Source organism: Bufo bufo, chromosome 6 (assembly GCF_905171765.1).
Source record: "Bufo bufo chromosome 6, aBufBuf1.1, whole genome shotgun sequence".
Classification (NCBI taxonomy): Eukaryota; Metazoa; Chordata; class Amphibia; order Anura; family Bufonidae; genus Bufo; species Bufo bufo.
The window spans coordinates 115,694,362-115,708,884 of record NC_053394.1 but is presented as its reverse complement, the minus strand read 5'-3'; the positions used below and the strand labels follow the sequence as shown (position 1 = coordinate 115,708,884).

General features: G+C 46.3%; 1 long non-coding RNA gene across 1 annotated transcript; it reads left to right on the top strand.

The window, feature by feature from the left end:
- Positions 1 to 7,508: 7,508 nt before the first annotated feature.
- LOC121005873 lies at positions 7,509 to 8,958 on the top strand. Its single transcript, XR_005779969.1, has 3 exons — positions 7,509 to 7,697; positions 8,339 to 8,442; positions 8,913 to 8,958. It is a non-coding gene; the product is annotated as an uncharacterized LOC121005873 (long non-coding RNA).
- Positions 8,959 to 14,523: the final 5,565 nt, after the last annotated feature.

Here is a 14,523-nt window from a genome sequence, read left to right as displayed (position 1 = left end):
TGATTTAATAGGGAAAGCGTTAGCTAGGGCAGTGTTTTGTATCCACAGACTCATCTGCTGTAAGGACAGCGTCCTGACAGCACCCCAAAAAGCTCTTTTTAGGGCTGGTACATCAGTCTGCTTTTATATATATATATATATATATATTTCAGTTGCCTGCCCGTGTGTGAGGGGCTGCAGGCCCACAGACTGTACTGTGTGCACACCACTCATATAGGGTGTCACAGTACCTTGCAGATAAAAAAAAGTCAATTTATTATAATTTTTTAAATATAATCGCAGTTGCCAGACAGCGAGTGGCTGCAGGCTCACAGACTGTACTGTGTGCACACCATTCATACAGGGTGTCACAATACCTTGCAGATAAAACTAAAGTCAATTTATTTTTTTCTCTGTAATAAATATAATCGCAGTTGCAAGCCAGTGAGTGTCTGGCCCACACAGACTGTACTGTGGCCACTGGCCAGGCCACCACTCATACCGTTACAGGGTGTCACAATACCTTGCAGATAAAACTAAAGTCAATTTATTTTTTCTCTGTGATATAATCGCAGTTGCAAGCCAGTGAGAGTCTGGCCCACAGACTGTACTGTGGCCACTGACCAGGCCACCACTCATACCGTTACAGGGTGTCACAATACCTTGCAGATAAAACTAAAGTCAATTTATTTTTTTCTCTGTAATAAATATAATCGCAGTTGCAAGCCAGTGAGTGTCAGGCCCACACAGACTGTACTGTGCCCACTGCCCACCACTTATATAGGGTGACACAGTACCTTGCACGCATAGTACCACTTATCTAAAAAAAAAAATGACAGGCAGAGGCAGGCCACCCCGCAGAGGCCGTCGTGGTGCTGTGATTTCCACTGGCCCTGGAATAATGTCCAGTGTTCAGAGGCCACATACCCTGAACCCGAAAAATTCTGAGGACATAGTTGACTGGCTTACACAGGACACCCAATCTTTAACAGCTTCCGCTAAGAACCTTGACGCACCATCCTCCTCCAGCTCAGCTTCGGTCACCTGCTCTCAAGTTACCACTCTCCCGCCCGCCGCCACCACCACCACTACCATTACAGCCACCACAGCCGCTTCACTTGATCCGTCAGAGGAGTTATTTACACATCAGTTGGATAAAATTAGTGATGCGCAACCATTATTGCCAGAGGATGTAGATAACAGGGATATGTCTCAGTCAGGCAGGATTACACACATGGACGTCCAGTGTGATGATGATGAAGTTGTACCCGCTGCTGCTTCCTTTGCTGAGGTGTCAGATACAAGTGAAGTGGTTGATGATGACGATGTGTCCGTGGATGCCACGTGGGTGCCTGCTCGAAGAGAAGAAGAAGAGGGGGAAAGTTCAGAAGGGGAGACAGAGGGAAGGAGGAGACGAGTTGGAAGCTAGGGGAGGTCGTCGCAAGGAGCTAGTGGCACAGTCAGACAGCATGTATCGGCACCCGGGGTCAGCCAAACAGCACGCCAATCAACGCATGCTGTTGCCACCACCAGAATGCCGTCATTGCAAAGCTCAGCAGTGTGGCATTTTTTTTGTGTGTCTGCCTCTGATAACAGCAATGCAATTTGCAACCTGTGCCAAAAGAAACTGAGTCGTGGGAAGTCCAACACCCACCTCGGTACAACTGCTTTGAGAAGGCACATGATCTCACATCACAAACGCCAATGGGATCAACACATGAGTACAAGCAGCACACAAACTCAAAGCCAACATCCTCCTCCTGGTCCAGCATCTTCAGCCACGTCAACCACTGCTGTCCTCCTTGCCCCCTCTCAACCATCCGCCACTCCGCCTCTCACCTTTAGCAGTTCCATCTCATCTGCCCACAGTCAGGTGTCTGTCAAGGAAATGTTTGAGCGTAAGAAGCCAATGTCACGAGTCACCCCAAGCATGGAATGCGTGGCTCTGCAGCGGAGTTGGTGACACCGCCACGTCTTGCAGGCAAGCCTACTGCCACCTCCTCTACTCCTCCTACTCCATCCTCTTCGATAACCTCATCGGCTGAGTCCTCTTCTGCTGCGGAGTCTGGCTGCACATCAACTAAATCACCCCAGCTCCCCAGGGGCTATTCCACATTCCAGATACGACAGTGTCACGCTGTCTTGGGGTTGACTTGCCTGAAAGCAGAGAGCCACACCGGACCAGCACTCCTGTCCGCCCTGAACGCACAGGTGGATCAGTGGCTGACCCCGCACCAACTGGAGATTGGCAAAGTGGTGTGTGACAATGGAAGCAATTTGTTGGCGGCATTGAATTTGGGCAAGTTGTCACATGTGCCGTGCATGGCACATGTGTTGAATCTCATCGTACAACGCTTTGTGTCTAAGTACCCAGGCTTACAGGACGTCCTCAAGCAGGCCAGGAAGGTGTGTGGCCATTTCAGGTGTTCCTACATGGCCATGGCGCACTTTTCAGATATCCAGTGGCGAAACAACATGCCAGTGAGGCACTTGATTTGCGACAGCCCGACACATTGGAATTCAACACTCCTAATGTTCGACCGCCTGCTCCAACAAGAAAAAGCCGTCAACGAGTATTTGTATGACCGGGGTGCTAGGACAGCCTCTGCGGAGCTAGTAATTTTTTTGCCACGTTACTAGACGCTCATGCGCAATGCCTGTAGGCTCATGCGTCCTTTTGAGGAGGTGACAAACCTAGTCAGTCGCACTGAAGGCACCATCAGCGACATAATCCCATTTGTTTTCTTCCTGGAGCGTGCCCTGCGAAGAGTGCTGGATCAGGCTGTAGATGAGCGTTAAGAGGAAGAGTTGTGGTCACCAACACCACCAGAATCAGCCTTGTCATCATCGCTTGCCGGACCTGCGGCAACGCTGGAAAAGGAGTATGAGGAAGAGGAGTCAGAGGAGGAATGTGGCTTTGAGGAGGAGGAAGACCAACCACAGCAGGCATCCTAGGGTGCTCGTTGTTGTCACCTATCTGGGACCCGTGGTGTTGTACGTGGCTGGGGGGAAGAACGAGGACGAGGAACGGGAAATGAGTAGCTCGGTATCCAACTTTGTGCAAATGGGGTCTTTCATGCTGTCATGTCTGTTGAGGGACCCTCGTATAAAAAGGATGAAGGAGAACGACCTGTACTGGGTGGCCACGCTACTAGACCCCCGGTATAAGCAGAAAGTGGCGGAAATGTTATCTAATTACCGAAAGTCGGAAAGGATGCAGCAGTTCAAAACCAAACTAAAAAATATGCTTTACACAGCTTATAAGGGGGATATCACAGCACAACGGGAATCTAACTGGGGAAGAGGTGAAAGTAATCCTCCTCCTACCACGGTGGCAAGGACAGGACGCTTTACTGATGTGTTGTTGATGGAGGATAATTTTTCATAGAAAAAACATTAATTTTTAATTTATTTTTTTAAGTTGTATGGGTTTTTAATACATAAAATAAAAAAAATCATAATAAAGTCTCTTAATAGTTTATTAGAAATAATGCAGACAATTTAAAAAATCCCCATCAATTCCATTACAAAGCAAGTACAGAGCTCAGAACTAAATTATTTCAGGATGTCGTAATGGTTCGTTAATTCGACAATGGTTAATCAATTCGACACACGTCACCGGATAGGGGACGTAACAGGGATTAAACTGATAGGAATAGTACTAGTTAAGATACCACTCATATAGGGTGTCATAGCACATTGCTCCGTGCACGCGCAGTGCCCCAACTTGGGAGTAAGAGGACCGACCAAGCTGCTTTTTCCATCTCCCGGTTCCTAAAATCAATTCAGTTTGGTGTATCAGAGTTTGGTCTGTCACTGTGAAGGCAGTCAAAGGTACCCGGCCTAAATTTTTTTTCACAAAAAGCAATCCCTGATATGGGACGTAACAGGGATTAAACTGATAGGAATAGTACTACAGGGTGGGCCATTTATATGGATACACCTTAATAAAATGGGAATGGTTGGTGATATTAACTTCCTGTTTGTGGCACATTAGTATATGTGAGGGGGGAAACTTTTCAAGATGGGTGGTGACCATGGCGGCCATTTTGAAGTTGGCCATTTTGAATCCAACTTTTTTTTTTCCAATAGGAAGAGGGTCATGTGACGCATCAAACTTATTGGGAATTTCACAAGAAAAACAATGGTGTGCTTGGTTTTAACGTAACTTTATTCTTTCATGAGTTATTTACAAGTGTCTGACCACTTATAAAATATGTTCAATGTGCTGCCCATTGTGTTGGATTGTCAATGCAACCCTCTTCTCCACTCTTCACACACTGATAGCAACACCACAGGAGAAATGCTAGCACAGGCTTCCAGTATCCGTAGTTTCAGGTGCTGCACATCTCGTATCTTCACAGCATAGACAATTGCCTTCAGATGACCCCAAAGATAAAAGTCTAAGGGGGTCAGATCGGGAGACCTGGACGGCCATTCAACTGGCCCACGACGACCAATCCACTTTCCAGGAAACTGTTCATCTAGGAATGCTCGGACCTGACACCCATAATGTGGTGGTGCACCATCTTGCTGGAAAAACTGCCTTATTTTGTACCTGTCCACAAATTTCTGGACTGTCACCCACCCTGAACTTGTCCTCCAAATGAAAGCCCTTATACTGCTACACTGTCCCATCCTGCTGTTGGAACAAAGTGCACAAGTGTCCGTATTATGGAAACAACCGAGTGGCCTGGTGCTCTGTAACTGCCATTGTAGTGAGAAGGAGCTCCACTAACAGTATAGCAGAACAAGCCACACTGCTTCCAACTATAATGCCAGCTACTGACCCACTATAATGCCAATGTCCCACCACACTGTCAGTGTCCCACCATAAGGCCACTGTCCCACCACACTGACAGTTCCACACCACAGTGCCAGCTAATGATCCACCACAATGTCAATGCCCCTCCATAGTGCCAGTCCCAGTGCCCACCACATTCTCAATGCCCAACCACAATGCCAATTTTCCACCACACTGTCAGTGCCCCACCACAATGCCAGCTAGTGACCTACCCTCCATGAGCTAACCACACAGCAGATGATTTGAAGGGCAGACAAAACGTTTATAGAGTTGTTTTTGCTCCCTTTAAGGGCTACAATCAGGGGCGGACTGGGAGCTTAAAGTGGCCCTGGCAAAAAATAAAATAAAATAGCCCTATGTAGTAGATAGGTCCAAATTGAGAGAAGGCGAGGAAACACAAGTAGGTCAACAATACCATAGCGCAAAATACCATCCCATCAGAACCACTGTCCGGGAACATGAATATCTGATTCTCACAGCTTTAATTACTGCTGAGAGCTTGGTATATACCCGGCTAGCAGCATAGAGGAAGCCTTAGGCAGCCCCCTGGGCATCAACCCACCAGGAAATTTCTCTGTTATATCTATGGCCAATCTGCCATTGGAAACATATCTGGAAGACCATTCTCTGGTGGGAATATAGTAAGCAATTCAAAGAGATCTTGTACACCACAGAAAAGATTCTAAAGATTTGGGTAAAAAATTTAAGTGGGAGCCATATGTGGAATTTGGTGTAAGTAAAGAATTTTTGGTACATTCTTCCTGCCAATCCACAAAATAAAAGCACCTAAGACATAGTGGCCTTGCAGTGTTCTGGGGGATGGGTGTCTTATCCATAGTTCTTCACCTCCTAGCAGTGTCTTGAAATGCTGATTGTCAAGAATTAATTTAAGTCCCAGATATAGCTGATCTCTTTGAAGAACCTTTTCCAGGAGCTGGAGCTCTGAACTTTGCTTCCTCTCCACACAGTAGTTTAACAGAAACTCCGCCTCCAGGCAGGAAGCAGGACCAGCCCACTCCTATAGAGAGGAGAGGAACGGGGTGGTTAGCACTCTTACTTGTTAACACTTGCCTTCCACATCCTTGTTAGATCAAACTGCCACAATAATATAAAATAATACATAGTATATACAATGGTAGGACCCCCAAATGAGCAATAGGTAATTCTTCACAAATCAAATTTCTTAGTGAAATTAGAAAAAGCACCAAATCCAATTTTCATTACTTCACTCATCACTTAATATAATATATGAACGGGCAGGTTTAATATGCTTTCACTCCAGAATTCTGGCTTCAAACGGCCTCAAAATAGGGCTTTTAAGTGCTTTTGCGCTCGCTTGCGCAAAAATGTTGTGCCGTTTTGCATTTTTATACCACTCACTCCAGTTTTGCAATGTGGGTGGAAAAGTGGATGTGGTTAGCTATGCTACTGAGTTTCACTCCACATTTATAATTGAGACTTTATTAAAAAAAAATCACAAAAAAGGTCACAAATTTACTCCTATAGGAGGATGGAGCAGAAAAACTTGACTAGTTTTCTTGACAAAAGAATTAGGTTTAAGGATAAGACACATTTATCAAACAACATGAGTTTGATAAATCTAGCAAAAAATAAAACAACACAGACCACAACAAAACTGACTTCAAATACTCCCTGGTTAGGATAAATTCCTCCCAATGTCTCTATGACTTTATCACAGGTTTATTAGAGGTGGCATTCCCCTTTTAATATCACTGCTCTATATACAGTTCTTTATTCAGACTATATCTCTGATGACATCAGCAGCAGCCAGAAGCCCCGCCCCCTTAGAATTCTGATACTATGTGACATCACAATGCTATGTCCAGGCTTCCATGTGTTGGGGGTGCACCGGATTCTTTTGAGGGTTAATTGTTGGAGAAAATGGATGCGAGAAGAATTGCTCTTCTGTTTCTTTTATTTGCTATATTTTCTGTTGATGGAAAGCCCACAAAAACACCTGCAGGTAATGGACATTATCTCCGGGGGTTTATCTCACTGAATGGGGACTAAATATAGTTTTTCTCCTGACATAATTATGGGTCCTAGAGGCGAAACTCGTTTGTAGTCTCTGTGGCTTGGAGCTCAGGTTATAAGACAGTGGAATGTGTGTGACATTGCAGCTGAGCCCCATTTACTTGAATGGCAGTGAACTGCAATACCGTACACAACCCATGGACAAGAGAGGGGATCTATTGAGTTCAATGTATGCATATGTGTAGTAGACACCCATTTCCTATAATGATGGTTCCCAGAATGGTATCATTAAATCTATGGCTATGCAGGGAATTTAGAGCTCTGTATCTGAAAAACGTAGCACTGATCGCTATGAAGATGTACAGTAGTAAGGAATTAATCAGCACAAAATTATGAACACCCGGTCTAAACTCATGTTAGTTGCAATATTTAGTGTCAATAAAGTTTCTATTGGGGGATTTTTTTTTACTTAGAATATCCCCTTCTCATATAATGTGCATCTTTTAGGTTTTATCGCTGATGACATCATCAGTAGCAGCAGCCTCATCCCCAGAGCTCTGATGATGGTGACATCACACCGCTGTGTCCAGTCTATGTGTTGGGGTACATGGGAATCTTTGAGGGTTTGCAGTTGGAGAAGATGGAGCTCAGCAGATTTCTCTTGTATCTGTTGGTGATTTTTTTGTTTGTTTTGCTGAACAGAAAGTCCCAGAGACACCGGGCGGTAATGGACGTTATCACTGGGAGGGTTGTGTAGGTTTCTAGGGTTCAGTTAGTATCTCCACCTCATGGTCCAGTTTAGGGGTTCAGCTGCTGATTGATTTCATGTCTTTATTTTCCTTCATTCTTTTATGGACAGTGACTTTCCATGGATCACCGCGGACAACACACGGTCCGGACAGCGGAGGTGCGAATAACAGTGAGTAGTCATTTAATTCCTTTCCTATAATGATGTGCCCCTTATCCAGATGTTACCAGTCCACAGTCTAGCAATCACCACCACTATACCCAGCCAAGCTGCCAGTGCCTACCAGCTGATGTCCTCGTGAAGGGCCCTGCTGGCATCAGGAGGATCTAGAGATGTTGGACAATGTCTTGCAGAATTTTTTCTCTCTATAGTAAGAATTAATAACAAGCATCACGTTTCTTTATTACCAGACATATTGCGCGTTGTCCTGCCACTTTTAGGAATTCTTCTTTTTGCCGCTGTGATTGCCGTCATAATTTGCTGGTGAGTTTCCTTTTTCTTCTACTCTACACATCACATTATTCGTATAAGATTTAATGTCTGACCTACAGGTGGCGCAGTAACTACAGCAGCCAGTCTATAATACAGGGGCTGGATCGGACAGTGCTATAATCAGGTAGTCGCTGTCCTCCCTTTCCCGCTGCTATATTATGATATAATATACACTAAGACACCAGATCCTTCCTGCTTGTTATACTGCACCTTTATATCCCAATCTCTGTAGTGGGGGAGGGGTCCATGGGTGTTTTCTGATGGGGAACTGAATATTGTCATCTGTACGGCTCATGTAAGGACTTTTCTCTGTCTCACAGTTATATGGCCTGGCGTCGGCATGCCAAAAAGCAAGAAATGGATCTAAAGGAACTAAAGATGTTTGAGGAAGCTTTTTTAAAGATGGTTGCAGTGAAGAAGCCAGGTAATAATTACTATTTAATAACTTATATAAGCGGGGTACAGATAGAGCCTAGGGTGACCTCATATCTGGTGATCACACACATTGGGGCTCCTTCTATTACCCCAGAAATCAGCAGAATGCAGTGATGAGACAGTCTGCCCTTGAGCTGCACTGCTATATTATTGCATTGCTCATATTACTGAAAGAACAGATTCTGCTCCATATTCTACAGATGTAGCAGCGCTAGCGCTCACAGTGGAATCGCGTGAGTGCAGAGCGATATCCTGCTCAAATAGAGAACGAAGTGCGTAAAAAGAGTAGTTAGAAAATCCAGGGTGCAATTTGTGTTTCTATGGCAGATGGCGCATGGAACTGCAGTTTTATACTAGGGAGAGAGCGTGATCTACAGTATATATATGTATCTATCTTTCTATCACTCTACTGTATCTGTCTATTTATCTATTTGTCTATCTATCTATCATCTACTCCAGGCTAGTGCTGCCGCTTGCGGGACACCTTGCCATTGTGGCAGGACATTGTTACAGTGGGTTAGTATTTGCAATTTCACTGAACCTAAAATATAAAGAAATAGCACTGATATTAAAAATGGAAGTACAATTTATGCTCTGTTCACACTTATGCTAAAACTTATATTTTTCTGCTCCATCGCAGGAGCAGAAAAGCTAAAATAATGGAGTCCTGCATCCATCCTATGATGGACAGTAGTGTTGAGCGAATCGAAGTTAACAAAGAGGACTTCGATCTGAATTTCAGGAAAAATTCGATTTGTCACGAAGTTGAATTTCCTCGCGCTTCGTGGAAATAATTAAATTCCAGAAAATACATACTCATTTCATCCATTTACTCGCGAAGAGGCCGCTGCGGCCATCTTGATTGAGGAAAACGCGTCACATCTCATGTGCGCTGCCGTGTGACGTCACTACGCTGGCCGGGTGCGGTGACGTCTTCAGTATTGATGTCACTGCGTCTGCCCACCATGGTGACATCATCATGTCAGCTCGGGTGAGATTTGGCGCATTTTCTTCAATCAAGATGGCTGCGACAGCCTCTCCGCAAGCAAATGGATGAGGTGAGTACATTTTATATATATATTTATTTATTTTTTAACCCCAGATTAACCCCCTTATTGGCTGAATGTGACCCTCAGATGCCGCCATTAGTGTTGAATCCAGCATCTGAGGGGCTCATTGACGTGGCGCGGCACAATTGCCATTCTCTGTCATTGTGCCCGCTACATACAATGGAATGAGATTCGTCACAAATTGAATTTCTTTGTGAAGCAGCCGAATCGAATTTTGACAGACCCCACAGACTTATAATGGGTCTGTCATTTAGACATTAAGAATAACGAAGCATGCTGCGCTATATTCCCCATCCAATATGATGGAATTTCCAACAGAGCCTCCGATGGAAATATGAAAAGAGCTCAAATGCTGAATAGACACTGTAGTATAAATATATGTATGGAATTCAATGCTTATTAGAAATACGGGGTAAAAAATATGTTTTGTTAATGATATAGGATAATGAGGTTTCAGAACATCCTCCACCATACAAACCTAGGCATTCCCTGCCAGAAGAAACACCTCCACCAAGACCACCCAGGATACAAACCAGAAGCACTAGAAGGTAAATTGGCAAGATAAAATGGATCATAACCTACTGAACGTATTCTAATTATGAAGTCAGTACTTTATCATTGGAAGAATAGGAGGGAATTTCACCTAATGAATAATGCCTGATTCACACAGTCAGGCTTCATGCGCACGACCGTTCCGTTTCTTGTGGTCCGCAAACCGCGGATCCGCAAAAAAAGGAAGCAGCCCGTGTGCCTTCCGCAATTTGCGGAAAGGAACGGGCGGCCATCAATATAAATGCCTATTCTTGTCCGCAAAGCGCGGACAAGAATAGGACAGGTTATATTTTTTTAGCGGGGCCGCGGAACAGAGCAACGGATGCGTACAGCACACAGAGTGCGGTCCGCATCTTTTGCGGCCTCATTGAAGTGAATGGGTCTGCATCCAAGCCGCCAAAATGGCGGCTCGGATGCGGACCCAAACAACGGCCGTGTGCATGAGGCCTGAGTGTTTGATCAGTGATTTCCATCAGTGATTGTGAGTCATAACCAGGTGCAGATCTAAACACAGAACTGGTGCAGACAGGGCTGGGACAAGGTCAACCACCAACAGAGGCTGAGCTTCCCAAGTGCGCCCCCCCCCCCATCAACTTGTGGAGTCTTTACTAAATACTTAGTGTTGTAATCACACATAAGTATGCGCAGTTTAATGATTATGTACCAATTAACTATAGCTGTAAACAAATGCACAACCTCTTTAGATCCATATAAATATAGAATCTAACAGGAATGACCCCCGCATAGTGACTGGATACTAACACCACACTGTAACTAAATTAAAACCAATATGACAATATAGTGGAAAATACTAGCACTACACAGATTCTGCAAATCATAAGTGATTAAAAGTACATAAATATTGACTCACAGGGCGACTCAAGGGTGAATCAAAGGCGACGTCTTCTTTGATTGGAATCAGTCTTTTTCTGGCCACCACTCGTCTCCGCAGAATCTGCACAACTAATAGTTTAGGCTTCTCATTCCATGATTCCAGCACCATCCCCACCTCTGTACAAACTCCCAATGCGTCTTGCCCCACACAGTAATAAAGCCCACTAAACATGGCAACACAGAGAAAAGGAATCTGTACTATATGACAGCACAGATGGGGGAGCCTGTACTATATGGGGGCTGTACTATATTGGGGCACAGAGGAGGGAAATGAAAATAAATGCAGACTTGTATGACTTTAAAGGGGTTATCCTGTTATTTAAAATGTATCCCCCATCCACAGGATGGGACTCCCTGAGCGATCTCCAGATCGGGCAGGTCTGTGGATGACAACACTGTTATGTGGGATCTGTGGATGGCACCATTATGGGGGGATCTTTCGATGACACTGTTATGGAGGATGTGTGGATGACACTGCTATGGGGGATCTGTGGTGGATGACACTGCTATGGGGGATCTGTGGTGGATGACACTGCTATGGGGGATCTGTGGTGGATGACACTGCTATGGGGGATCTGTGGTGGATGACACTGCTATGGGGGATTTGTGGTGGATGACACTGCTATGGGGGATCTGTGGTGGAAGACACTGCTATGGGGGATCTGTGGTGGATGACACTGCTATGGGGGATCTGTGGTGGGGGACACTGCTATGGGGGATCTGTGGTGGAGGACACTGCTATGGGGGGATCTGTGGTGGAGGACACTGCTATGGGGGAACTGTGGTGGATTGGATGACACTGCTATGGGGGGATCTGTGGTGGAGGACACTGCTATGGGGGATCTGTGGTGGAGGACACTGCTATGGGGGGATCTGTGGTGGAGGACACTGCTATGGGGGGATCTGTGGTGGATGACACTGCTATGGGGGATCTGTGGTGGATGACACTGCTATGGGGGGATCTGTGGTGGAAGACACTGCTATGGGGGATCTGTGGTGGATGACATTGCTATGGGGGGATCTGTGGTGGAAGACACTGCTATGGGGGATCTGTGGTGGATGACACTGCTATGGGGGGATCTGTGGTGGAAGACACTGCTATGGGGGATATGTGGTGGATGACACACACTGCTATGGGGGATCTGTGGTGGATGACACTGCTATGGGGGGATCTGTGGTGGATGACACTATTATGGGGGATCTGTGGTGGATGACACTGTTATGGGGGGATCTGTAGTGGTTGACACTGTTATGGGGGGATCTGTGGTGGATGACACTGCTATGGGGGATCTGTGGTGGAGGACACTGCTATGGGGGGATCTGTGGTGGATGACACTGTTATGGGGGGATCTGTAGTGGTTGACACTGTTATGGGGGGATCTGTGGTGGATGACACTGTTATGGGGGGATCTGTGGTGGATGACACTGCTATTGGGGGGATCTGAGGATGACACTGTTATGGGGGGGAATCCCCCCCATAACAGGGTCCGTGTAGGAATGACCCCCAAATACAAGGGGTGAGGCTGTGGTGCTGTATCTGCTTTTATGATGACAGCACTAGCGGGGCCCGGTTATATAGTTAATAAGATTATATCCAGTGAGCGGGGAGGTGTAGTAGAATACAGTCACATTGCACGGGCCCTGCTGTCATTATGAAAGCAAATGCGACCCCACACCTCTTTTATTGGTGGTCAGTAAATGGGTCTGTCACAGACCCATTTACTGACCACCAATAAAAGAGGTGTGGGGTCGCATTTGCTTTCATAATGACAGCAGGGCCCGTCGCCCGTGCAATGTGACTGTATTCTACTACTATAAAAGCAAAGCTCTGCAGATGTGACTGTATTGGGTCAGTCAATCACTAAATGAACCCTGTTATGGGGAGAAACTGTGGATGACACTATTTGTCATACACAGACGGTCTGTCTATGACAAATAGTGTCATCCACAGTTTCTCCCCATAACAGGGTTCATTTAGTGATTGACTGACCCAATACAGTCACATCTGCAGAGCTTTGCTTTTATGCCTCATATGAATCCATCCACCCCCCCCCCCCTTCCCAGCAGGCACTGTAAAAATCACATTTTTATTTTTCAAACTGTCTCCCTCCCTGAGATTTTGGCGCCGCCTACTACTTACAAGTTATACAGAGGCAGGGCACTTTATTACTGGAGGCAAGACAAGACTGAGTCTACTCTGAGACTACAGTCCACACCAGGACAGCTGGGCACAGTGGGCAGGCTGCTGAGGCGGGAGAACTTGGAGAAGGCAGCAGGCGCAGGAGTCGGGAGAAGAATTCAGTCAGTGGGCGGGCTCTGCCTGGCGCAGCGTGACATCAGTGTGACGCATCACGCTCTGGGCCCGCCCACCGTTCTCCTGCCGCTGCCGGCTCCCTCCTGGGTCCTTTGAATCACCGGCTGTGATGCAGTACCGCACTCGGCGAGTCGGCACTCGCGCGGGGCACTGCTGTCATATCACAACTCAAGCGGCAGCAAGCGCTCGCCTGCCGCCGGCTCGCCACTGTCTGGCCTGCCGCCTGGGGGACTTAAAGTGTTTGACTCCGGCGGTGACCGGTCTCCAGCCCCTGCTGCGCCCTGAGGCTGGAGCGCCCAGAGGCTGGAGCCTCCCCAGCCTCTGTGTCGGCCCGGCCCTGGGTGCAGATCCTTCCATTAGACCTCTCTGTATTGTCATTTGTGGTTTTGGCTCACAATTACTGATAGAAATCACTGACCGAAACACTGACTTGTGAATCAGGCCTTATTGATGGCAGGAATAACACTATTCTTGCTGACAAGAACACAAGAAACATTAAAGTGGTTGTCCGGGCTCAGAGCTGAACCCGGACATACACCCCCTTCACACATTTGGCCTGTATCTGTGGCGGATTACAGCATTTCTAGCTCCCATGCTCCCTCTGATTAGAGCAGGACAAGGGCTTTTTCTTCACTACCGGTGACATACCAGGCATCTCATGGGCATGCAAGGCAGAGGCTTCCACCTAGCAGTGAGCCCAGTGACGTCACTGACACAAATGGATGGGCTTTAGCGCTGCCCTAGACTGTTTTACAGGTTAGGGCAGCGCTAATGACCACCCATTAGTGCCGGTGACATCACCAGGTTTACTGCTAGGTGGAAGCCTCTGCCTAGCATACTGAAAAAAAGTCAAGTACATCACCGGTAGTAAACAAACAGCCCTTATCCGGCACTAAGCAGAGCATGACAAGGGGGAGCATCGGAGCTAGAAATGCACAGATGCTCCACTGATACAGGCTGAAGGTGTGAAGGGGAGCTTATGTCCGGGTTCCGCTCTGAACCTGGACAACCCCTTTAAGGCTCTGTTCACACTGAAGTTTTTCCATTCCATTAGAGGTTCCAGTATTTTTAAGGACAATAGTAGCACAGTTTCCAGCAATAGTCTTAGCAAAAATAGTAGATACTTGATAGAAACTGTCCAGACCCATTATAAGTCAGTACAAGTTGTCAGGATTCACTGGGATCTGTTTGGAAATGGATGCAGTATAACTTTTGTTATACATATAAGAGATTATGCTAG